Raw genomic sequence first — 23994 nt, 5'->3', positions numbered from 1 at the left:
CCCCTTAGTCCAGTCAGAGTGACCAGAGCATCACTGTGAACATGTCTATACTGCAAAGTGTACACATGTCCTGGTTTGCATGTGTGCAAGCACTGCTAGGCAAGCTTGACCCATAGCACAGAGCTCATATCCCTGTACCCACGTCCATACAAGCACTGCAGTATACGGGTTTGGAGATAGGATTTCTGGGGTTGTAGCCCCTCATCAGCTGGAGTCACTCTAGGAATTAGTTTGCAGTGTATTGTGGGAGAAGTTGTCTCTCCTTTCTGGACCCTTGTCCAGAAGTGATTTTATCCCACCAGCACATTTCGCACTTCTGACTCTGCACACTCCTCCTTCCAGCTGGGCCCAAGCCCTGGACTGAGCACTGCCGGATGAGCTGCTCCTGCTTGTGGCTGAAGTGTTCATGCAGAAGGGTAGACATTCTGCAAGACTCTGGATGACATTTCAGCAGCAGTTTCTAAACCACGGAAGGTGGCAGGACCCAGAGGGAGGAATCCATTTCCAGCAGACTGGAGACACGTGTCCCTTCTTTCAAGTACTGTAGATTCCCCATATATAGACCGATACTTCTGGTGCCAAATAATTGGAAGAGCATGGTGGCTCACAGTCACACAAACCTGTGATGACCAGCAATGACTCCAAAACATCTGTATGAGGAAGCGAACCTTAATGGAGCTCTAAGAGGTGCTTACTCCAATGCCCTGGCGTCAGAGCAAACAAATGAGGGAGGCATATTGCTCTAGAAGCAGGTTGCTATTGCCCTCTGGAAGTGGCTACCCCACACTGCTACAGGTCCGTGGCTAACCAGTTTGGTGGAGGCAAGTCAATTGTCAGTGTGGTCGAGGTTTGGGAAGCGATTAACTGGTTTATCCAGGGATGCCAGAAGTGATGTGCCTGAAATAGAAAAAATGGGGTTTGTGAACTGTGCAGGGGCCACTGGGGCCCATAGTGTGCCCACCTGTCACAGATCTGTCCATGTAGAGCACCCCCTTTAGAAGCTACGTGGAAAGTGAACATGTGTGAGTCCAACTATCCCCCGTGCCCCCCCAGTGGGTGCTAGAGTGTCACTTTCTCATGGGCTGGCTCTCAACCCTCCAGCCAAGGGCTGTTCCGTCCCCTCTCCGGGTCTGGGGGAAACAACAAGCAGCCTTAAACAAAAGAAAAGTAAAGGAAAAAAACTTGTAGGCAGCTTCCTCCAGGTTAGGGGCCTGCCTTACTTCAGAGAGCCCTGGGATCACCACTGCTCACCTCAGAGCTCGCTGGACCTCCAGGGAAAGTCTGTCTTCTCCCCTCTCCCTTTCAGATCAGGGGAGCTGGTGTGGTGTTTAGATGCTGCTTGTAATTATTAGAACTGGGAGCACTGGCTGTTGGGAGTCTGAAAGGACAGGAAACAGGAAGGGGGGGGAAATTGAGGAGGTGGAGTGAGAGCTACTGAGGGTGCAGCAGCAGCTTGGTAAAGAGGTTTCTACTTTAAAAATAAAGTCCTGTTGAAGTTTGTTAGTACCTTGCCTGGTTGCTACAACATTTTGGGGATGAGGATGGATATTCTGCCTCTGAACCCACCTGCACCCTTTCTGCAAAGTCCAGGTGAGCCTACAATTGCTTTTACTGCCTGTATCCATATGTTTGAGACTTATCTGCCTGCAATCACTGCTACTGAGATTTCTGAAGTAAGAAAGCGTGTTCTGCTAATCCACTGCCTTGGAGCAGAAGGGCAGCATATATTTTACACTTTTCCCCTTGCAGATGATAAATATGAGACTGCACTCATATGAGACTCCACTTCAGTGGAATTAAAGAACTTTTTTGTGCCAAAAGTGAATATAGTAGCTAATTGCTACAGATTTCACCAGTGTGAGCAGAAACCAGGGGAAACTATAATGCAGTATATTGCTTCCCTAAGGAGTCTGATTGTAATTTGTGACTTTGGGAACATGGCAGATGAGAAGATTAAAGACCAGCTCATTGAGAAAACAACCATGCTTCATGCAAGAGAACGCTTACTTCTAGAACCACAACTTAGACTAGAAAAAGCAATAACCATTGCTACTCAGATTGAATCAGCTACAGCTGAAGCCAAAATAATGAGCATGGATACAGGAGGCACAGTCCAGGCTGTGACTCCTTTGCAGAAAAGTTCACTATTACTGCAGACAAATGATTACAAGAGGAAAACTAATGGAAAACCACCGAATCAGCAAATTCAAAATACAGTAAAAGCATGTTTTCACTGTGGAGCCCCACAACACCTTGCAAGCTACACAGAATGTCCAGCAAAAGTACCTCAGTGCAATCATTGCAAAAAGATTGGGCATTTTGCTAAAGTATGTTGCAACAGCCAGTTCAATCAACAGGTGCATGCAGTTACAATACCAGATGTTACTGTGCTGAGCGTGGACAAAATCACTACTGAATATATTCCAGCACGAATAAAGTGCACTGTAAATGTTTCCACCATACCCTCAGGCAACACTCTATTACAATACACTCTATTCAGCTGGACACTAGCTCAGCAGTATCTATACTACCTGATTCCATCTATCTGCATTACTTTAAAGATGTGCCTCTTACTGAACCCAAACTTTACTTGATGTGCTATTTGAAAAACCATATTCCAGTACATGGCTGCCTGCTAGTAATAGTTACTTTTGGTGATTGCTGTGTAACTGCAGAGTTCTACATTGTCCACAAAGGCACTCCTATCCTTGGCAGAGATTTATTGGCTGCTTTAAATCTCAGGGTAGTTAATGGACGAATTGATCTTCCTCAGCAAAGCACTCTTGCGGTACACACACCAGTTTCAGCTGGGACCCAACAACAGGTTGAGGAGAAACTCGGCTGTGCTTATGGGTTTCTGCATAAAGTTAAAATGCGAAATATTGTGATGCCTGTTTGACAGAAGTTACGGCGCTTACCATTTGCAGTCAGGGAAGCTGTTTCAGAGGAACTTAGAAAACTTGTTCAAAAGGACATTATTGAAGAGGTTGACTCCTTGGAATGGGTTTCACCTATAGTAGTGACGCAGAAGAAGGGTGGAGGCATTCGCCTTTGTGTGGACTTAAGGGAGCCAAATAAAGCTATTGTGATTGACAACCATCCTCTTCCTCACATAGAAGAGGTATTTGCAGAACTCTGTGGAGCAAAGATATTTTCTATTCTTGATTTGCAGACCGCATACTATCAGGTTATGGTGCATGAAGATAGCAGAGACCTCACAGCATTTATTACACATGAGGGACTATTTCATTTTAAACGTGTTCCATATGGTCTCGCATCTGCCCCAAGTGCCTTTCAAAAAATGATGTCATTGATTCTGAAGAATCAACATGGAGTTCAGTGCTATCTGGATGACATTATCGTGTTTGGAAATACTTCTGAGGAGCATGACAATAACCTGCAGTCTGTACTAAACTGCATCAGCAAAGCAGGCCTCAAGCTCAATAGGTCTAAATGCAAATTTAGACAAACTGAACTCTCCTTTCTGGGGCATACAATTTCACAGGCTGGACAAAAACCTGATCCAGATCATATCCTGGCAATTTCAAATGCTCCTCCTCCAACAGATTTGCAAACCTTACGTTCCTTCTTGGGTCTTACCTCCTGGTATGCAAAATTCAGTCCCAATTATGCTTCTGTCATGGAACCGTTAACGGGAATTACTACAGAGAAGTTCAATCTTAGTGTGGACAACGGATGCACAAGCTAGTTTCGAAACAGTGAAAGACTTGATTGCACATAGTCCAGTACTTGCACTATTCACTCCTGCATTGCCCACAATTGTAACTACTGATGCTTCTGATTATGGACTTGGGGCTGTCCTCACACAACTTCATGAGAACAATACAAAGAGGACTTGCATTTGCTTGAAGGACACTAAGTAATGCTGAGAGGAAATATTCTACAGTTGAAAAAGAAGCACTTGCTTGTGTCTGGGCTACTGAAAAATGCAGAATTTACCTGTACCTGGTATGAGCCAGACCACAGCCCTTTTGGTCTATTATATGGGTAGTCTGTCTCAGTGAGTGGACCGGCTATATCCCAACTTCAGCACATTCATAGAAGGGTTGAAACAACAATTTAATTGGTGGGTGAGAGGACATACATGGAAACATCACCAGAGAAGGGGATTATGGTCAACAATAAACACGGGGCTAGGAGCATGGAGTTTGGCAGAAAATTTTGAAACTAAGCTTTCAATGAGCCATAATGTGAAATCGCAACAAGAAATGAATGAATTGATGGTATAGCAAGTAGCTGCAATAGCAGATGGGTGGGGGGAAGAAGCAAAAGTGAATCTACAGATTGCTGATTGAGCTGGGCAATTGGTGAAATGGGCAAGGGATAGTTTTAGAAGTTTGATGTGGAGAGAGGTGTGTATGGGAATGCAGAATGCTCAAGTAATGATGTTAATGAATGTTATGACGAATGCATGGTCAGGACGGTGGCCATCAGTTTTAAATCATGGAGCTAGCCCATACCTATCAGCACTTGCAAAAACATACCCGTCCACATGGAAAACAACATCCCCGACCTGTAAAATTAGCACATACATACTGGTCACTGTGATACCCTGGGAGGAAAATGCAACCAAGTAGTCGCCATGAGTCCGATGGCAGTGCAGGAAAAGGGAAGGATTTGATGGGAACCCTTGGGAGATCAGTGGGGAGGATGGAATGGTATAAATTGGACCATAATTGAATTAAACAACTGTGTATTCGGGGGGATGGGATATGGATATGCCCCACCCCAATGGCATCAGAGAAACAAAATGAGTGTCCTATTGCAAAAGGGGGACACTTAAATGTGATGTATATGGGATATGGAGTGTTCTCCTGGGAATGCATACCCTCCTGCAATGTAACACTAGGAGGAAGAAATACAGCAGCACATAACCGAACTGCACGCACCTACAGTATAAGCTGTGACCAGGACTATGGTGCTCAAATGGGTCAGTGGAACAAATTGTTGTGAATTACCAGACCAGTGCATACCACCACATCCCAAGCCAAGTGGTCGAGTTGGTTTGGAAGATACCAAATTTTACTGTTAACATTCAATGAATTTATAATATGGACAAAGATAGTCAAAAATTGCAAGAGCATCTCACCGTAGCAGCTGATAATTGGACGCTCTTGAGATGTATGCTCCAGAACAATGCTGAAATAATTCTAGTGCTGTTGAAGCTGGAGGAGCAGTGCCAGTGGTGGTGGTGGCCAAAATGCTGGACTGTATTTCATTGGACAGGACATTTCAATAGTACTCTGGATTATCATGACACTTGGCCTACTATTAAGTGTTCATTTTGCAAAATATGGATGGCAGTGGGCAAAAGGGATATGGCAGCAAAATCAAGAACAGCAATCAATTGAGATTAAAAGGCAGCAAAATAAAAAAACAACAACCATCAATTGTTGCAGATGTGTAAATAAAGTAGTGAACCCACCCCATAGTGTACCAGACAACCCGGCCCCAACCTTTCTGCACCCACGATAATGGGAAGCCTGAGACACTGATTGGAATAGAGCAGAATGCCCGTACGAAGGAAGGTGCAGGGCACTCACTCACACTGGGAGCTGTGGGGCACATGGATCAATGGCACATTCCATCTTGACACCTGGCCCTATCAGGAAAGGTGCCGCCATGTGTCCTGTGCTCTTCCCAGGATGCCTGGGCAGGGGGATCCCAAAAGAAAAGAAAGAGGCAGAATATTAGGGGAATGTGAAGTAAATAGGATAAAGACTAAACAATAATAGTCTTGCTTCTGGCCTTGCTTTTAATTTAAACAGGCTGAATAAGCAAGCAAGAGAATGTAAGTGAAAGCACAGGCCTGCACTCCCCCTCCTCACCTGCAAAGTAAAAGCCCTGCCTTTCAGTAACACCAGAACATAAGGGGACTGAATGGAGCAAGGGGTTGCTATGGTAACCAAAAAGAAAAGGAGTACCCGTGGCACCTTAGAGACTCACAAATTTATTAGAGCATAAGCTTTTGTGAGCTACAGCTCACTTCATCGGATGCATTTGGTGGAAAAAGCAGAGGAGAGATTTATATACACACACACAGAGAACATGAAACAATGGGTTTATCATACACACTGTAAGGAGAGTGATCACTTAAGATAAGCCATCACCAGCAGCAGGGGGGGGGAAAGGAGGAAAACCTTTCATGGTGACAAGCAAGGTAGGCTAATTCCAGCAGTTAAACTATTTCCCCGTGGTATTTCTCCCCCCCCCCTCACTGTTCCTCTGATATTCTTGTTAACTGCTGGAATTAGCCTACCTTGCTTGTCACCATGAAAGGTTTTCCTCCTTTCCCCCCCTGCTGCTGGTGATGGCTTATCTTAAGTGATCACTCTCCTTACAGTGTGTATGATAAACCCATTGTTTCATGTTCTCTGTGTGTGTATATATAAATCTCTCCTCTGCTTTTTCCACCAAATGCATCCGATGAAGTGAGCTGTAGCTCACGAAAGCTTATGCTCTAATAAATTTGTTAGTCTCTAAGGTGCCACAAGTACTCCTTTTCTTTTTGCGAATACAGACTAACACGGCTGCTACTCTGAAACCTATGGTAACCAAGCAGCTGAAAAGCGAGGGGGGGGGGAAGGTGTAAGGAAGAGACACTAAGTCTGCAAGAAAGTGACCATGGCCAAAAGTAACACTGCTCCTTACCCCTCCCATCAGGTACAAAAGAGGTTGTCTTATTGCCCCCAGACTCAAGACCCCCCAGAATGGAACATGACCATATATTGGATGGGATGGTACCAGAAGAGGGTCACAACAAGTAAGTTTGCCAAGAATGGTGGCGGAAGGAAGAGGGAGCTCCCTCGGCGTGCAATGCTAGGGGTCAGGAGAAGACACGGGTTCTATCGGTGTATAGAACGGTAGTTGGGAGGGAAAGAGGAAAACACTATCGGCGTATAGAGAAAAGCCCAACTGGTATGAAGGGCTTCGGAATATGGTTAAACTCTATCACCGTATAGAGGATAAGCCCGACTAGTGTGAAGGGCTTCAGAATATGCTTGCTTGTTTAGCCCAATAAACCCATCATATTGCCTGCAGATTGGACGCAGGACTGTTATTTTCCGGCAAACTGTGTCTGGGAACTGAGAGGGAGGAGGGAGCTGGACCACCACCAACAGAGATGCTCACTAGCCTCTTCTCTTCCCAGGATTGCCCCCAGCTGTGCAGCCTTGTGATCTGCAGCTCCTTAACCCCTTCCATGCCAGGCCAGGATTTATATAAGAACATAAGAACGGCCATACTGAGTCAGAGCAAAGGTATCCTGTCTTCCAACAGTTAACAATGTCAGGTGCCCCAGAGAGGGAATAAATAGAACAGGGAATCATCAAGTGTTTCATCCCCTGTCACCCATTCCCAACTTCTTTCAAATAGAGGCTAGGGACACCCTCCCTGCCCATCCTGGCTAATAGCCATTGATGGTCCTATCATCCATGAACTTATATAGTTCATTTTTGAACCCTGTTATAGTCTTGGCCTTCACAACATCCTCGGGCAAAGAGTTCCACAGGTTGACTGTGTGTTGTGTGAAGTACTTCCTTTTGTTTGTTTTAAACCTGCTACTTATTAATTTCATTTGGTGGCTAATGTTCCCTCTAATTTTTTCCATCCATGTGTGGAATGAATTTTGTTATGCGCACCAATATCAAGGTAATGTATGGATATGCACCACCAGTAGAAACAAAAAAACCTCGATATACTATATATAAATTACCATAGGGATAATTACTTCAGCCAGGACAGGTTAGGCATTTTAGCACCACTATTCAAAGAATTAAATTTAAGCGAAAGAGAGAAATTAAAATTATGAAATGCATAGATCAGTCCAGAAACTAAAATAACAGCACTTTGAAAGAATAAAATTACAGAGAATATATGTGCATTGCACTAAGTACCAACAAGTAACAACAACAACAATACAAGTATGTGTTGGGAGATGAGTGTGAAAGACGCACAGTGTGTTTGTGTGTGAGAGAGAGACACACAAAGTGTGGGGAGTGTGAGAGAGAAAGAGAGACACACATACCGTGTGTTTGTGTGAGTGAGAAAGAGACAAAGTGTGGTTTGTGTGTGTGTGAGAGAGAGAGCGAAAGATAGAGACACACACCATGTGTTTGAATGTGAGAGAGACACACAGTGGTGTGTGTGTGTGTGTGAGAGAGAGAGAGATAGTCACGTTGCCCCTTTAAATATGCTGCCCTTTTAAGTAGATTGGCACTCACCAGTCTGAAGCTTGCTTGTTCAGACACAGCAACAGCTGCCAGCAAGCTCCGTCCCATGTCCCACTCCTGAGCCCTGTTGTGTCCACCCCCCAACTCTGCAGAGATGGGGTATGTGGGTGGGGGGAGGTGAGGGAGGGGGACACCCTGACATCAGCTTCCCCTCTTCCCCCACCCCTGCAATGCACAGCAAGCAGGATGCTCCTGGGAGCAGCTGGCCTGGGGCTCGAAGGCAGAGAGCAGGAGCAGCATGGCAGTGGAGGGAGGGGCACCTGAAGTGCATGGCACTTGATAGACTGTTGGGCAGCCATGCAGCCACACAGCTTAGAGGGAACTTAGTGGGTGACCCCTAGTTGTTGTGTTATGAGAAGGGTAAATAACACTTCCTTATTTACTTTCTCCACACCAGTCATGATTTTTTAGACCTCTATCATATCGCCCCTTAGTCATCTCTTTTCCAAGCTGAAAAGTCCCAGTTTTACTGATCTCTCCTCCTATGGAAGGCATTCCATACCCCTAATCTTTTCTGGACCTTTTCCAATTCCAATATATCTTTTTTGAGATGGGGTGACCGCATCTGCACGCAGTATTCAAGAAGTGGACGTACCATGGATTTTTATAGAGGCAATATGATATTTTCTGAAGGGCCATAATCCATTTAATGTGGATGTAAAATCTTAACTACAGTTTCTGTTAAGAACTTTTCATATAGGCCCTGATGAGGGCTAACTAGCAAAGAACAATACATGGCTAAGAGAAAGCTGGGGTAAACAGACAACCTTGTGTGTTTCAAGTCAATGAGTGGAGTCAGCATGACTCCAGATGGTGAGCTGTCACTGAGTGTCCTTATCACAAGTTATAGGCACACGAAGCGCTGAGAAGGGCCTCCAAGATAACTCCCTGTGGGAAATGCTGAGTATCAGATGTTTTAGAAATGTGTGCCAAGTAATGGAAAATAACAGTACAAGAGGCGGGGCTGCGGGTGGCAAGTTGAAGGACTAAACTTTGGCTGAACTAAGGACTAATGAGATAAGCAGCACCTGAGAGTCTTTACCACCACAAGATAATGGAACCCAAAGATAAGAATGATGAGAACATTGGGTGATAAACAACAGAAAAGGAATAAACAAGTGCTGTATATATATTGCTGTGGGAAGGGAAATAAAGTGCTTTTTACCAGCAACTGTGTCAGTTGTCCTGTAAGCCAGCCTGCTAGCAGCAACAAATGGTGACCCCGACGTGATAGAATTCTGTGAATTTGATACCACGGACAGAGGAAGAAATAGCAGGGACCGCCGCTGCCGGTGTCCTCCGTTCAGGTGAGGGACCGGGACGCCCAAGAGGCGGGGGAGCTCCCACTGAAAGGTGAGTGGCGGGGAATATCTCTCATAATGGGAGCGGCAGCATCAGCAGATGAGCAGGCCATGTTTAAGGTCTTAAGCAATCTGCTTAATAACCAGGGAGAAAAATTTTCCCCAGAAGCTCTGCAAAAATTGCTTCGGTGGGGAAAGCGACGGGGTTTCCTGGTTAATGCAAAGAATGTGTTTGACTCCTCGGTGTGGAAAACAGTAGGGGAAGACCTGTGGGACTTTGTGGGGGTCGGAAATAAAGAAGCTGCTGCCTTGAGCCCTATCTGGCGGACTGTTCATCGAGCCGTTACCACCGCAGCGGCTCAGGCAGGGGCGCGTATTGCATTACGCGAGGCATTAGAATCATCAGCGAAAGGGGCCTTCACGGTAGGAGCGAAAGACTTTTTTGGTAAAACAACGCCTATGATTCCTTTGGCGCCGTTGGACCCCAGTGAGGTACCGTTGCCCTTGAAGGATGACGACTCAGATCGGGGCGAACCGATGGCCGTGGATCAGCCTGTGTCGGGGGAATTGTCATCGGGCAATCCAGAGAACCCGTTACAAGGGGGGTCAGGATTGCCGCCCGCGGTTGTGCCACCAGCCCCTCCCCGACACGTTCGAATTACTGACTTGCCTAAAACTGGAGAGTTTGATAACTTGACTCAGGATAATTCGGTGGTTATATAAGGAAGGTATTGCAGCTCAACAGATGATGGATGAGCTGGATAGAAAGGAAAACAGACCGCAAGGATCATCACGATCGCATCTGCTACAACAGCTTCAAGAGCACGGCATACCTGACCCCTCACGTTTGCCCCATATTTGTAGGTTGTGTGGGTATTATGGTTGTACGGAGCACCTCACTTCCGAGGGAGAGTTTCGACCGACAGCAGAGGAAGAATATCGCAAAATTTATGCCCCCGCTACGCAACCGGTTCAACCAAAAGTGAAACCTCCGCCACCTACGTGTTCTTCAATTGGACGAGGGCAAGAAGAACGGGGGATGGGGGTGATTTGGAGGGATAGGGGGGGAGGAGTGGGATCTCCTGACCCAATTAAGCGCTGGCATGGATTGATAAAGGATGCTATAATTGAAGGGGAATTTTTGGATGCCATGCCGGCTACTTTCCCGGTATTGGTATCAAGGGAGGGGGTTAAATCTTGGGTGCCGTTAGACTGGAAATTGATGAGGGAGGCTCAGAAAGCTATTGTGGCGTACGGCTTGAAAAATCCGTATGTACAAGTGTTATTAGAACAAATATTCTCGGGGCAAGCGATGTGTCCCTTTGACGCCCAGAAATTTGCAGACATGTTGTTAACACCCACACAGAGATTATTATGGAAGGATTCATGGAGAAAAAAGGCTGAGCACGCGGCAGTGCTTAATTTAGATAGACCCCGGGATGACCCTCTCCAGGTAGCATCAATAGACATGTTGTTGGGACAGGGGCGATTTGAAGAGCCTCAGCTACAGGCGCGATTGGTACCCCAAATATTACAACAGTCTCAGCTTCTAGCATTGGAGGCATTCAAAGAGCTCCCTGATTTGGGCACCCCTTCACCTCCCTATTTAAAAGTCACGCAGGGAGTGAGCGAATCTTTTGCCCTCTTTTTGGACCGCCTAAGGACGGCATTGGATAGGGCCCCTAATTTAAAACCAGACGCCAGATCGGCATTGGGGGTAGATTTAGCCCTTCAAAATGCTAACCCCACGTGTAAGAAGATTTTGGTGACCTTACCAAAATCGGCCTCCCTAGTCGACATGATTGAAGCCTGCACTCGTGCTCCTTTGGTGGAGGAGGAGGATAAGGCAAAGATTCATGCACGCGCCTTGGCGGTAGCCTTGAATACCTCCAAGTTGAATTGATGTAGAGGAAGGGAGGGGGCGTGTTATCAGTGTGGAAAGATGGGTCATTAAAAACGGGATTGCCCCAAGAAAAGAGGTCAGCCACAAAACAATGCACTTCCCTCCCCATTTCCCGGGACATGTAATTGATGTGAAAAATTCGGTCATAAAGCTACTGAGTGTCACTCCCGGTTTAAAAAAGATGGGACCCCTTTGTCGGGGTTGGGAAACGCCTCGCGGAGCGCCAGCCGGCAGGGCGTGAGGACAAACAATACGCCGGCTGCTTGGACGGCCTCCACGGGGCAACTTCCGGCAGTGCCGGAGTTGATTTGGCCACCGCCGCCGACGTCTCCCTAGAGAATGATAGGGTGACGCTCGTTCCATCGGTGGCATCTGGACCGTTGGGGCATGGATTAAGCACATTGTTAATAGGTAGATCATCCGCCTCCTTACAGGGGCTTTTTGTGCTTCCAGGGCTAATTGATGCTGATCATAGAGGGAACATTGGGATTATGGTACGAGCTATATGCCCGCCTATTACAATAATGGCCTGAACCAAAATTGCACAATTAATACCTTTTCATGCGAATGTTCCTGTGAAGTCATCCCAGATAAGAGGAACTGGGGGCTTTGGGTCGTCCAGTCAGGTAGACCCCACACCACTAACAACAGCATTTGTTTTGTCAGTGGGACAAGATCGTCCCACTAGATTAGTTCAATTTAAGGGCCCAGATGGTGATTCTTTCGAGCATCAGGTCCTTATCGATACTGGGGCAGATGTGACGGTGTTGCCCCTGCAGGGTTGGCCGGTGACATGGCCACTTCGACCGGTAACCACACCTCTTCAGGGCATTGGCGGACAGCGTGAGCCCATGCTGAGTGAATTTTTTATTGACATTACTGATGTAATCAATAATACATTAAGGGGGTCAGTCCGCCCTTACCTTGTCGATACAACTATTTGGCTGTTGGGGAGGGATTGCTTGAGTCAATGGGGGGTGGTGATCAGCTCCCCCCCCTTTCTAGTAGCGGCCACTGAGGAGCGGCCAACCCTAGCATTGGAATGGAAATCCGATGAGCCGATTTGGGTTGCTCAGTGGCCGCTGCCAACAGAAAAACTTGCCGCATTAACAAAACTAGTAGAGGAGCAAGTACGTCTTGACCATCTAGAACCTTCAGTTAGTCCATGGAATACACCTGTATTTACCATCCTAAAGAAATCAGGAAAATGGCGTTTGCTCCAAGATCTGCATGCCATTAATGTTATTATGGTCGACATGGGTGCTTAACAGCCCGGTTTACCTGCCCCATCCATGCTCCCATCGGGGTGGCCATTACTAATCATTGACCTGAAGGATTGTTATTTTACTATTCCATTACACCCGAGAGACAGAGAGCGCTTTGCTTTCTCTATTCCGATGGTAAATCGTGAAGCACCTTCCATACGGTATCAGTGGAAGGTTTTGCCCCAAGGAATGAAAAATTCCCCTACCATCTGCCAGCTCTTCGTTGCATGGGCAATACGCCCAATCTGAGTGAAATATCCCCAATGGAAAATATATCATTACATGGCTGATCTTTTATTTGCGGCACCAGTAGCCTTTGAAGCCATGATTATAACACAGATCACCTCCACATTAGCAGAAGCTGGTCTGTTTGTGGCCCCAGAAAAGGTTCAGACTAAAGCCCCTTTTTTGTATTTGGGACTTCGGATCACTGACTGCACCGTACGCCCCCAGCAGTTGAAAATCTCTCCTCATGTGCGCACACTGTATGATGCACAGAAACTGCTAGGTGAACTGCAATGGCTTCGCCCCCTTTGTGGCATCACAAATCAGGATATAATTCCTCTTCTTCCCTTATTAGAAGGGGGGAGAGCCCCTGGAGATAAACGACAACTGTCGGTACTACAGAAGCAAGCATTACAACGAATAGGACAGAAGGTGGGGGAGGGTTATTCCCGGAGATATCGGGAAAACTTACCCTTCGTGGTAGCGGTCTTTAGCCTAGATGCAGTATTGGAAGCGCTATTATTTCAGTGGGATACAAGGGATAAAGACCCCCTAGTCGGTTTGGAATGGATATTCCCACCGTGTAAAAATGTGCGTACGGTAACTTCCAGAATTGAAGCAATAGCCATGCTAATAGTGCAAGCACGGAAAAGAGTAACTGTAATGACAGGAATTGATCCGCATCAGATTTTGTTGCCATTTTCAAAAACGATGATTACACATCTGTATCTGATCTGTATGACACTGTGTTTGCTGTTGCCCTAGCAAATTATCAGGGACAATTGAGTTGTCATTACCCTCCCCACCGCCTGTTTTCTTCCCCGTTGCAGTTGGAAAAACACCTTATGAGACAGGAGAATCCAGGGACAGGAATAACAGTATTTACTGATGCGGCTGGGCGAACAGGGAGAGCAGGGGTAGTCTGGTGGGATGGACATACTTGGGCCCATAAGAAGGTTATTAGCGAGGGGTCGGTACAGATATTAGAACTCCTAGCTATACTTTTGGCATTTGATCACTGGAACCAAGAATCGCTCAACGCGATGAGCGATTCTAAATATGCCGTGGGGTTAGTAAACAGGCTGGAGAGAGCTATGCTGGGAAAGGTTCATAATCCAGAATTGCAACAGATACTCTTGCGCCTTTGGCATCGACTCAATGAAAGAAAGTATCCATATTTTGTAGGCCATATCAGGAGCCATACTGGCCTGCCTGGATACTTAAGCACGGGCAACAATCAGGCAGATACACTGGTGGGATCTGTAGTAGTACCCAATCGGTTTGAGCAAGCTCGCCTGTCTCATGGATTTTTCCATCAATCAGCGAAAGCCCTAGCGCGACAATTCTCTCTACCTATATCCCAAACCCGAAGTATTGTAGCCTCTTGCTCAGAATGTAATAGGTTGACACCCACCTTTCCCGCCGGGGTTAATCCCCGAGGTCTAGAGGCTTTAATATTATGGCAGTCAGATGTCACCCAATATAACCAATTCAGAAAGCAGAAATACATCCATGTGTCAGTAGACACCTTCTCTGGAGTTATCTGGGCTACACCCCACGTGTCCACGGGCAGTAAGGAAGTGATAAAACATTGGCAGGCATGTTTTGCTGCATTAGGGGTGCCCCGATTGATAAAAACAGATAATGGAGCTGGGTATGTGGCCAGGCGCACCGCAACCTTTTTGCAAATGTGGGGGATAATACACAAAACAGGAGTGCCAGGCAATTCGACAGGCCAGGCCATTATTGAACGATCTCATGGTACTTTGAAAGGAATGTTGGATAAGCAGGCACAAACTGGACAGGATGCAGTAGTTCAGACACCAGCTGGGCGATTAGCTAAAGCGGTTTATGTCCTTAATTGGTTGCAACCTAGTAGTGCTGATAACAATCATGTTCCAATGCAAAGACATCTAGGAAGTATTGGGATAGAACATGAGCAGAAGAAACCTAAGGTGAAATGGTTTGATTATGCCTCTCAACAATGGAAGGGGCCAGCACAATTGCTAACCTGGGGACGGGGTTATGCTTGTGTCTCCCTTGATGAAGGTCCTTGGTGGATACCTGCTAAGTGGGTGCGGCCGTGGCTACAGCAACCTCGCTCGCCCTTGCACCCGGTGCCTGGAGAACAAGATCCCGCGCTTGGAGGGGAAGCATCAGAGGAGGTTGTGCTTGTGGCCATATCCTGTTTATTTCCAGAATGAGGATGTGGGTTATCGATATTGTTATAGTGGTATTGTTTGGGTTACAGGGGGGACTCCTTGTACCTCTACGCGTGCGAATGACGTATAACCTATGGGAACGTCTAGCATTGATAGCCAATGTCACACACTTTTGTTTGTCTGATTCTGTGGCAGCCGGGGAACTACTGGGCACTTGTCTTGTGCCCATATGTCATCATCCCGAAGAAATTGGCAGTCACACCATGCTTGCAGCTTATGCCAATTTGTCTTCACAGTATTCGAATATGGCAAATTGGGGCCCCGCCAATTACTCCTTGCCCCCTGGGGCCCTATCTTTACATACTCCGTACCCAGCCGGGGCAGATAATGTAACGTGTGCGCGAGTGGTTAATTGCACACGCGCAAAGGTACCCATGGGCTGCCAAACCGTAAGTGCCCCCCTTTTGAATTGTACTAATGCGGTTAATGTTTCTTTTAATTATGGACATATTATTTTGCCGTCTGGTTGTTTTTTTACCTGCGGCGAACGAACCTTTAGTTATATTCCTGCCAATCTAAGTCATAATACCTTGTGCTGTCTTAGCCGAATGACCCTTTTGTTGCCCGGAAAGAATCAGCAGCGAAATCGGCGAAGCACGGCCCTGCAAAATACGTGTTCCGCCGATGTTACCTTATATAGTCACTCAGAATATTTGGCTTTGCTGAATGCTGTTGCAGGCATTCCTGGCTTTGCAACTTATTACACGGTGCAAACTTTGAATGCATTAGCTTGTTTTGCTGTTAAAGCGCTTAATGCTATATTACAGGCAATTGCTCTTTTAAGTATGGAACAACAGGAATTAAGAGATGCCATTTTAGATAATCGAGCTGCGATTGATTTTCTATTGCTTAAGCATCCCTGGTGTTGCTATTATGGAAAATGCTTTTAATTTAGAGAAATTAGTGTGTTGGAGTATTAAACAGTTTAATCTAATTTTTGAAATATTAACTGAGTTATTAATCGATGTAGATAGCATTTGCCATGCAGTTTTATATAATAGTGCTGCGAGTGAATTTTTGTTATTAGCACATGGACACGGATGTGAAGATTTTGAGGGTTTGTGTTGTGTTAATTTGTCAGATCATTCTCACTCTGTTCATGAGTTACTTGCAAAATTAGAACAAAATATGAATAACATCATTATAGCACACTCTTTTATTAATTGGTATCTGTATTGGTATAATTTGTTTGTGTGGTCCATATATAGTTCAATGTATGTGTTGGGGAATGTCACGGATGATTCAAGCTGCTTTTAAACAAAAAGGGGGAGATGTGGGAAATGCTGAGTATCAGATGTTTTAGAAATGTGTGCCAAGTAATGGAAAATAACAGTACAAGAGGCGGGGCTGCGGGTGGCAAGTTGAAGGATTAAACTTTGGCTGAACTAAGGACTAATGAGATAAGCAGCACCTGAGAGTCTTTACCACCACAAGATAATGGAACCCAAAGATAAGAATGATGAGAACATTGGGTGATAAACAACAGAAAAGGAATAAACAAGTGCTGTATATATATTGCTGTGGGAAGGGAAATAAAGTGCTTTTTACCAGCAACTGTGTCAGTTGTCCTGTAAGCCAGCCTGCTAGCAGCAACAACTCCCTGGTATAGATGCCAGAACAGAGTTCAGGAAGAGGCCTAACATGACTGACATGAGTAATGATACCCTCCCCTCACAGATGTATGTGTACTCAATGCCTTTTTTGCCTGTGTTTTCACGAACAAGGTCAGCTCCCAGACTACTGCACTGGGCAGCACAGCATGGGGAGGAGGTGACCAGCCCTCTGTGGAGAAAGAATTGGTTTGGGACTATTTAGAAAAGCTGGATGAGCACAAGTCCATGGGGCTGGATGCGCTGTATCCGAGGGGGCTAAAAGAGTTGGCGGATGTGATTGCAGAGCCATTGGCCATTATCTTTGAAAACTCATGGCGATTGGGGGAGCTCCCAGATGACTGGGAAAAAGCTAATGTAGTGCCCATCGTTGAAAAAGGGAAGCAGGAGGATCGAGGGAACTACAGGCCAGTCAGCCTCACCTCAGTCGCTGGAAAAATCATGGAGCAGGTCCTCAAGGAATCAATTTTGAAGCACATTGAGGAGAAGAAAGTGATCAGGAACAGTAAGCATGGATTCACCAAGGGCAAGTCATGCCTGACTAACCTAACTGCCTTCTACGACGAGAAAACCGGCTCTGTGGATGAGGGGAAAACAGTGAACATGTTATTCCTTGACTTTAGCAAAGCTTTTGATATGGTCTCCCACAGTATTCTTACCAGCAAGTTAAAGAAGTATGGGCTGGATGAATGGACCCTTAGGTGGATAGAAAGCTGACTAGATTGTTGGGCTCAACAGGTAGTGATCAATGGCTCCAGGTCTAGTTGGCAGCCAGTATCAAGCAGAGTGCCCCAAGGGTTGGTCCTGGGGCCGGTTTTGTTCAATATCTTCATTAATGATCTGGAGGATGGTGTGGATTGCACCCTCAGCAAGTTTGCAGATGACACTAAACTGGGAGGAGTGGTAGATACGCTGGAGGGTAGGGATAGGATACAGAGAGACCTAGACAAATTGGAGGATTGGGCTAAAAGAAATCTGATGACGTTCAACAAGGATAAAGTGCAGAGCCCTGCACTTAGGACGGAAGAATCCCATGCATCGCTACAGACTAGGGACCGAGTGGCTAAGCAGCAGTTCTGCAGAAAAGGACCTAAGGGTTACAGTGGATGAGAAGCTGGATATGACTCAACAGTGTGCCCTTGTTGCCCAGAAGGCTAACAGCATTTGGGGCTGTATAAGTAGGAGCATTGCCAGCAGATCAAGAGATGTGATCATTCCCCTCTATTCAGCATTGGTGAGGCCTCATTTGGAGCACTGTGTCCAGTTTTGGGCCCCACACTACAAGAAGGATGTGGAAAAATTGGAAAGCATCCAGCAGAGAGCAACAAAAATGATTAGGGGACTGGAACACATGACTTATGAGGAGAGGCTGAGGGAACTGGGAGTGTTTAGTCTGTGGAAGAGAAAAATGAGTGGGGATTTGACAGCTGCTTTCAACTACCTGAAAGGGGGTTCCAAAGAGGATGGATCTAGACTGTTCTCAGTGGTAGCAGATGACAGAACAAGGAGTACTGGTCTCAAGTTGCAGAGGGGGAGTATAGCGGAGTGGCTACCCTGCTCCTAAAATAGAAGGGGTTAAAAGCACCCTGGAGAGGGCTGTGGCTGGGGATGGCTGATTGGGGAAGCAGCCGCAGCTGGGCCACACCCCATCAGGCCCCAGCTGGCCTGAATAAAAAGGCTGTAAGCCAGTGGCACAAGGTGTCTCTTTGCAGGTTGGGAGAGAGTAGGGCCTGCTGGCTGGGCTGAGCGGGGGTGCTCCAGGCTGGCAACTCCCTGGGCCCGGGCCCATAGGGGTACTAGGAGGCAGAGGAAGGCAGCATTGTCTGAACCCCTTTGCCTATAAAAAGAGGCCTTTACGCTGCAGTCTGCCCCAAGGAGTGGGGGCTTGGTGATGACTGGCAGTAGCCCAGACTGAGGCAAGGTGGGGATAGTGGGTTGGGGGTTCCCCAGGAAGGGGAGACCCAAAGGCAGAGTGTGGGGGTACTGCCAGGTGGCAGAACCCCAGAGCAAGGGGCATTGGGGTCTGTGAGGGACATGGGGGCCAGAGCTGTGCAGATCACTGGCCTGCAGAGGGTGCTCCAGGCTGGAAAAGAGCTGATTCCCAATGACCACCAAGAGCTGCCCCAGGGGTGAGTCTGCTCCTTTACAGGGAGGTCTAGGTTGGATATTTGGAAAAACTTTTTCACTAGGAGGGTGGTGAAGCACTGGAATAGGTTACCTAGGGAGGTGGTGGAATCTCCTTCCTTAGAGATTTTTAAGGCCTGGCTTGACAAAGCCCTGGCTGGGATGATTTAGTTGGGGATTGGCCCTGCTTTGAGCAGGGGGTTAGACTAGATGACCTCCTGAGGTCCCTTCCAACCCTGATATTCTAGGAGTCTATTATTTAGACTGCTAGGATTTGTATAAAAGCAATTAAAATTTGTCACTTTTTACATGATGTAATTGAATGGGACTCTCTTTCAATTGACTGTTTCTCATCAGATCCTACCTGTATTTTATCATCTTCCATCCTCTCCTCCTTAGTAGGACACAGAATCTCCATTAATAGATCATCCCTTAAGGGATGTCTCTGTCTGAACCACCTGTTCCTCCACACCTGTTGGCTTTCCCTCAGCACTTAAAATTAAAAAGGTCAGAGAGCAGTTTTAAAATTTAGTGCCAGGAATCTGGTTCCATTTTGGTTTAGGTGGAGCCCATCCTTCCTGTATAGGCTCCCCCTTTCCCAAAAGTATTCCCACTTCCTAATAAGTCTAAACCCTTCCTCCCATCTCATCCACACATCGAGACAGTTCTGCCTGTCTACCTGGCCCTGCGTGTGGACCTGGACCATGGAGGCCCTGGACTTCAGTCTCTTACCTAGCAGCCTAAATTTGGCATCCAGGACCTCTCTATCACTGGTACCTATATGTACCACAACCACCAGGTCCTCCCCAGCACTACATGTAATTCTATCCCCCATCGCACCGCTGCAAAAAGCAGGCGAATGTCACCTGCAAAGGGGGGTACTCCTGCATTCTGCAGGCCATCATCACCGAGAGAGGCAGGTTCTCGGACCCCCGATGTGGAATACATCGTAAAGGTGAAGGACCTGAAGGTGCTGAGGGCTTGTTTGTGTGTGGACAAGCAGGAACCTTATTCCTTCCAAATGACATTGTTCTCGGTAGGGAGTCTGTGTTATTTTAGGGGACCCCTCTCGTACTATGCAGTAGTGGAGCCAGCTTTTGCAACCAGAGGGGGTGATGTGTCATTGGTGGTGCACTGGAGAGAGAGCCTGTACCGCATTCACCCTGGAGTGGCAGCTCCTGTCCTGGGGGCTTGGCTCAGTTCCCCACACTGGTCATTGCAATCTGGCATGTGGGGTCACAGCATTGCTCAGATTTGGCCCAGCTGCCCCTTCATCACAATGGGGGGGGCAAATTTGAGTGAGCAGCATTGCAACCTGGCATGTGGGGTCATAGCACCACACTATACCATGTACCATCTCCCAAAGCCTGGAGTGGGGAGCTGGACTCAGCCCTGTGGACAGGACCAAGCTGCCAGGTCAGTGCAGAGCAGGCTCGCTTTTCTGCCCCAAAAAGGCACCTCCTGTACTCATAAAGGCTGCTGGGAGTGCAACCCCTTCCCCCCACCCCCCCATTTATTAGCTCCACCACTACAGCCGTGGCTAGTGGAATTGTACCCTGACCTCAGAGCACCTGGCAGATGATGGCTCAATTACACACTGAGGATGGTGGTGGCATCTGGCAGGCTGAAGGCAAGATTATGTTGTTTAGAAAATGGTTTGGATGCCAGTGTGGCCAAAGCCATCTATGTGACTGTGGGCTGCTGAACCCTGAACAACATCTGTAAGGATAAAGGTAAGAGCCTTTGCCAGGAATGAGCTCAGGGTACTGCTGGTTTGCAAGCCGTGTAGAGACAGCCAGAATGTGCACCTGTTTTCACTGGGGCTGAGGCCAGGTGTGCAAGGGAAGTAAGGGATACCTGACCTAGCTCACAGACAGCATCAGAGGTGATATGGATGAAGGAACAGGATGTTGGGCTAGGGACTGTAATGCTGTTGTACATATCAATTTATTTGGTATTTGCAACTGGTTTTATGTGATAAGAGCTTGATTAAAGGCTTCGGCTACAACTTCCTGTGTCTTCCTTCTTCTCCAAACACTCACGTGTCAACGTACTGATCCAGAAAGTCAGTTTCTTAAGAAATTCATAACTATTAAAAGTACTATTAAAACCGTTGTAGCCATCCCCCGCCCTCAACTTTTTACAAATGTGAAAAGTGAGGCCAAACGGTAGGCTTCGGGTTCATGTTGGGGTGTAGGGCTCAAGGGTAATGTAAAGGGTAAGGTGCTGGGGCGGGGCTAGGTTTAGGGTGCTAGTATAAAGGCTGGCATTAGGGGGGATAGGGCCAGGCACCGGTAATGGGATTAGAGGTATGAGACAGGGTTTGGGTACTGGTGGATTAATTCTGATGGATTATATTGGCCCAAAGAGTCAGTGACTGTTCACATGACCCTGTCACTGTCCAACATTAGACATTTTAAACGAGGTTTGGGATTCTGCGTACTGAGACCTCAGCCTACTGAGCACCATTAACCACTATTTCAACCTTTTATTAAAGATACAGGGGGGAAAAACAGTTAAAGCTTTTGTGATGTAAAGTAAGGATTGCATTTGAATGGCACTCCTTGTTTCTTTCAGCTGCAGAGAATCTTTAGAGGGGGGGGGGGGGGAACCTGACAGGATTTTAGATGGTATTAGAGAGATGGTAACTGTTCTTCAGGAAAATGAAAACATTAGCTGAGAAGGGCTGGAGCTGCTGCTGTTAAAGTCTGATCCTGCTTCCTAAAAGTCAAAACAAGACAAACACACACACAAAAGGGGGCAGAAAATAACAGCAAAGAAAGAAAAGGGAGCCCGTCGCTGGTGCATCCACCAAATGCATCTGATGAAGTAAGCTGTAGCTCACAAAAGCTTATGCTCAAATAAATTTGTTAGTCTCTAAGGTGCCACAAGTACTCCTTTTCTTTTTGCGAATACAGACTAACACGGCTGCTGGTGCTGACTCTTACTCGCAATCTCACTGCTGGAGATGCAGGTACAGCACACAGTCTGACCAGCTTGTCAGGCCCGGGAAACTTGTACCAGTGTCAGGGTATTTAGGAGATTGTTTTTAGCTGCCTCTTTCTGGTCACTGACTTACAGCACTGTTGCAAAATATACACTCTTGGCTGGTGAAAGGAGGAGAACAGGAAAAAGAAATGAGGTGGGGAAAGGGAAAGGACAGCTGGGAGAGACCTGTATGCTGGTGGCTGTTTATGAGCAGTCCAGGTTGGAGGCTACAACAGCAAGGCATTGCAAGACACCCCAGGTCACAGGACAGGGGTGACACAGCTCTTCTCCCCCCCTCCCCCCCCCCGGTCTGGATTGTACCCTGGTATGTCAAGAAACAAAAGTTTCACATCCAGGTGGTGGTTGGGATTTAGCTGGAGCTGGTGGAACTGGCAGTGTCATCTGCATCCCTCTCTAGGCCTGGCTGGTCAGGACATTTCTCAGGATCAAAAGGATAAAGGCCTCCTGTTCTCCCGTCTTTCAGTCAGCCCGGGTCCACTAATGCTTCCCCTCCCCCCAGTCTGTTTTTTCAGAACCCCAAAAAGGGATGAGCTAGTCTGCCCATCTTTCCAGCATTTTGTTCACCAATGAAGCCTAATTTCCAACACACACATTCTGATTCATCGATTTCCAGTCTCATGCTTCCCTTGTTCACCAGGTGTGATTTTAACACCATCTGAGTTATGTCAGGAGGCCTTTTCGTTTAACCCAACTCAGCCTGTCTCCCTTTCCCCACCAATGTTTGTTATATGTTAGTGGCATATTTTATAAACCAACTCACTTTTCTACAGCTGAGCTCACAGTTAGGTTAAATTTGTAGGCCAGTTATTACAACAGCAGTAGCACTAGCAGCGGGGTTAGGGCTGGGGATAGAGGTAGGGTGTCAGTGTTTAGGTTATGAGATATGGTTAGGGTGTCAGGGTTACAGTGTTAGCATTAGAGTTATGGGGAGAGGATTGGGGCATAGCCAAGGCATCAGGAGGTCCTGGACAGAGAAGGCACCTCATTGCAGAAATCTGTCACTGCAGCATGTAGATGAGGCCGAACCTGGGAATTTTCAACATGAGGCCGCAGTCCTTAGTTCCCCAGGCTGTACAGCTCAGGTGCCTGGCACCCAGGCAGCTTGCTGGGCGGGGGGAGGACACAGCCAGGCCTAGTATTTTAGGGTATGTCTACACTGCGAAATTAGGTTGAATTTATAGAAGTCGGTTTTGTAGAAAGCCTTTTTATACAGTCGAGTGTGTGTCCCCCCACACAAATGCTCTAAGTGCATGTAGTCGGTGAACTGTGTCCACAGTACCGAGGCAACCGTCAACTTCCGGAGCGTTGCACTGTGGGTAGCTATCCCACAGTTCCCGCAGTCTCCACCGCCCATCTGAATTCTGGGTAGAAATCCCAGTGCCTGATGGGGCTAAAACATTGTTGCGGGTGGTTCTGGGTACATATCGTCAGGCCCCCGTTCCCTCCCTCCCTCCGTAAAAGCAAGGGCAGACAATCGTTTTGTGCCTTTTTTCTTGAGTTACCTGTGCAGATGCCATACCACGGCAAGCATGGAGCCCACTCAGCTAACCGTAACCATATGTCTTCTGGGTGCTGGCGGACATGGTACTGCATTGCTACACAGCAGCAGTTTATTGCCTTTTAGCAGCAGACAGTGCAGTATGACTGGTAGCCGTCGTTGACGTAGTCCTGGATGCTCTTTTAACCGGGCACGTGGGCAAACATGGGAGTGACTCAGCCAGGTCATTTCCCTTGTTTTGTCTCATGGCGATTGAGTCCTACCGGCAGTGCACTGTCTTTTAATCTGCAGCTAGCAGAAGACGATGGCCAGTAGTCATATTGCACTGTCTTCTGCTGAGCACCCAGGAGGTGACGATGGCTAGTGGTCGTACTGCACAGTCTGCTGCCAACAAGATGTATAAAGATAGATGAAGTGGCTCAAAACAAGAAATAGACCAGATTTGTTTTGTATTCATTTTCACCTCCCTCTGTGAAGTCAACAGCCTGCTAAACCCAGTTTTGAGTTTTATCCTTGAGGTTTTGAGTTCTATCCTTGAGGCGGCCATTCAGTTTCTCGCAAAGCCATCCCCTTTGTTGATTTTAA

General features: G+C 47.0%; 1 long non-coding RNA gene across 1 annotated transcript; it reads right to left on the bottom strand.

Moving 5' to 3' along the window:
• Positions 1–5646: 5646 nt before the first annotated feature.
• Positions 5647–21657, bottom strand: LOC122456766. Its single transcript, XR_006275807.1, has 3 exons — positions 21647–21657; positions 7095–7099; positions 5647–5835 (listed from the first exon to the last, which is right to left on the bottom strand). It is a non-coding gene; the product is annotated as an uncharacterized LOC122456766 (long non-coding RNA).
• Positions 21658–23994: the final 2337 nt, after the last annotated feature.

Source organism: Dermochelys coriacea, chromosome 15 (assembly GCF_009764565.3).
Source record: "Dermochelys coriacea isolate rDerCor1 chromosome 15, rDerCor1.pri.v4, whole genome shotgun sequence".
NCBI lineage: Eukaryota > Metazoa > Chordata > Testudines > Dermochelyidae > Dermochelys > Dermochelys coriacea.
The sequence above is the reverse complement of the archived record's forward strand: the minus strand, read 5'-3'. Positions and strand labels throughout refer to the sequence as shown.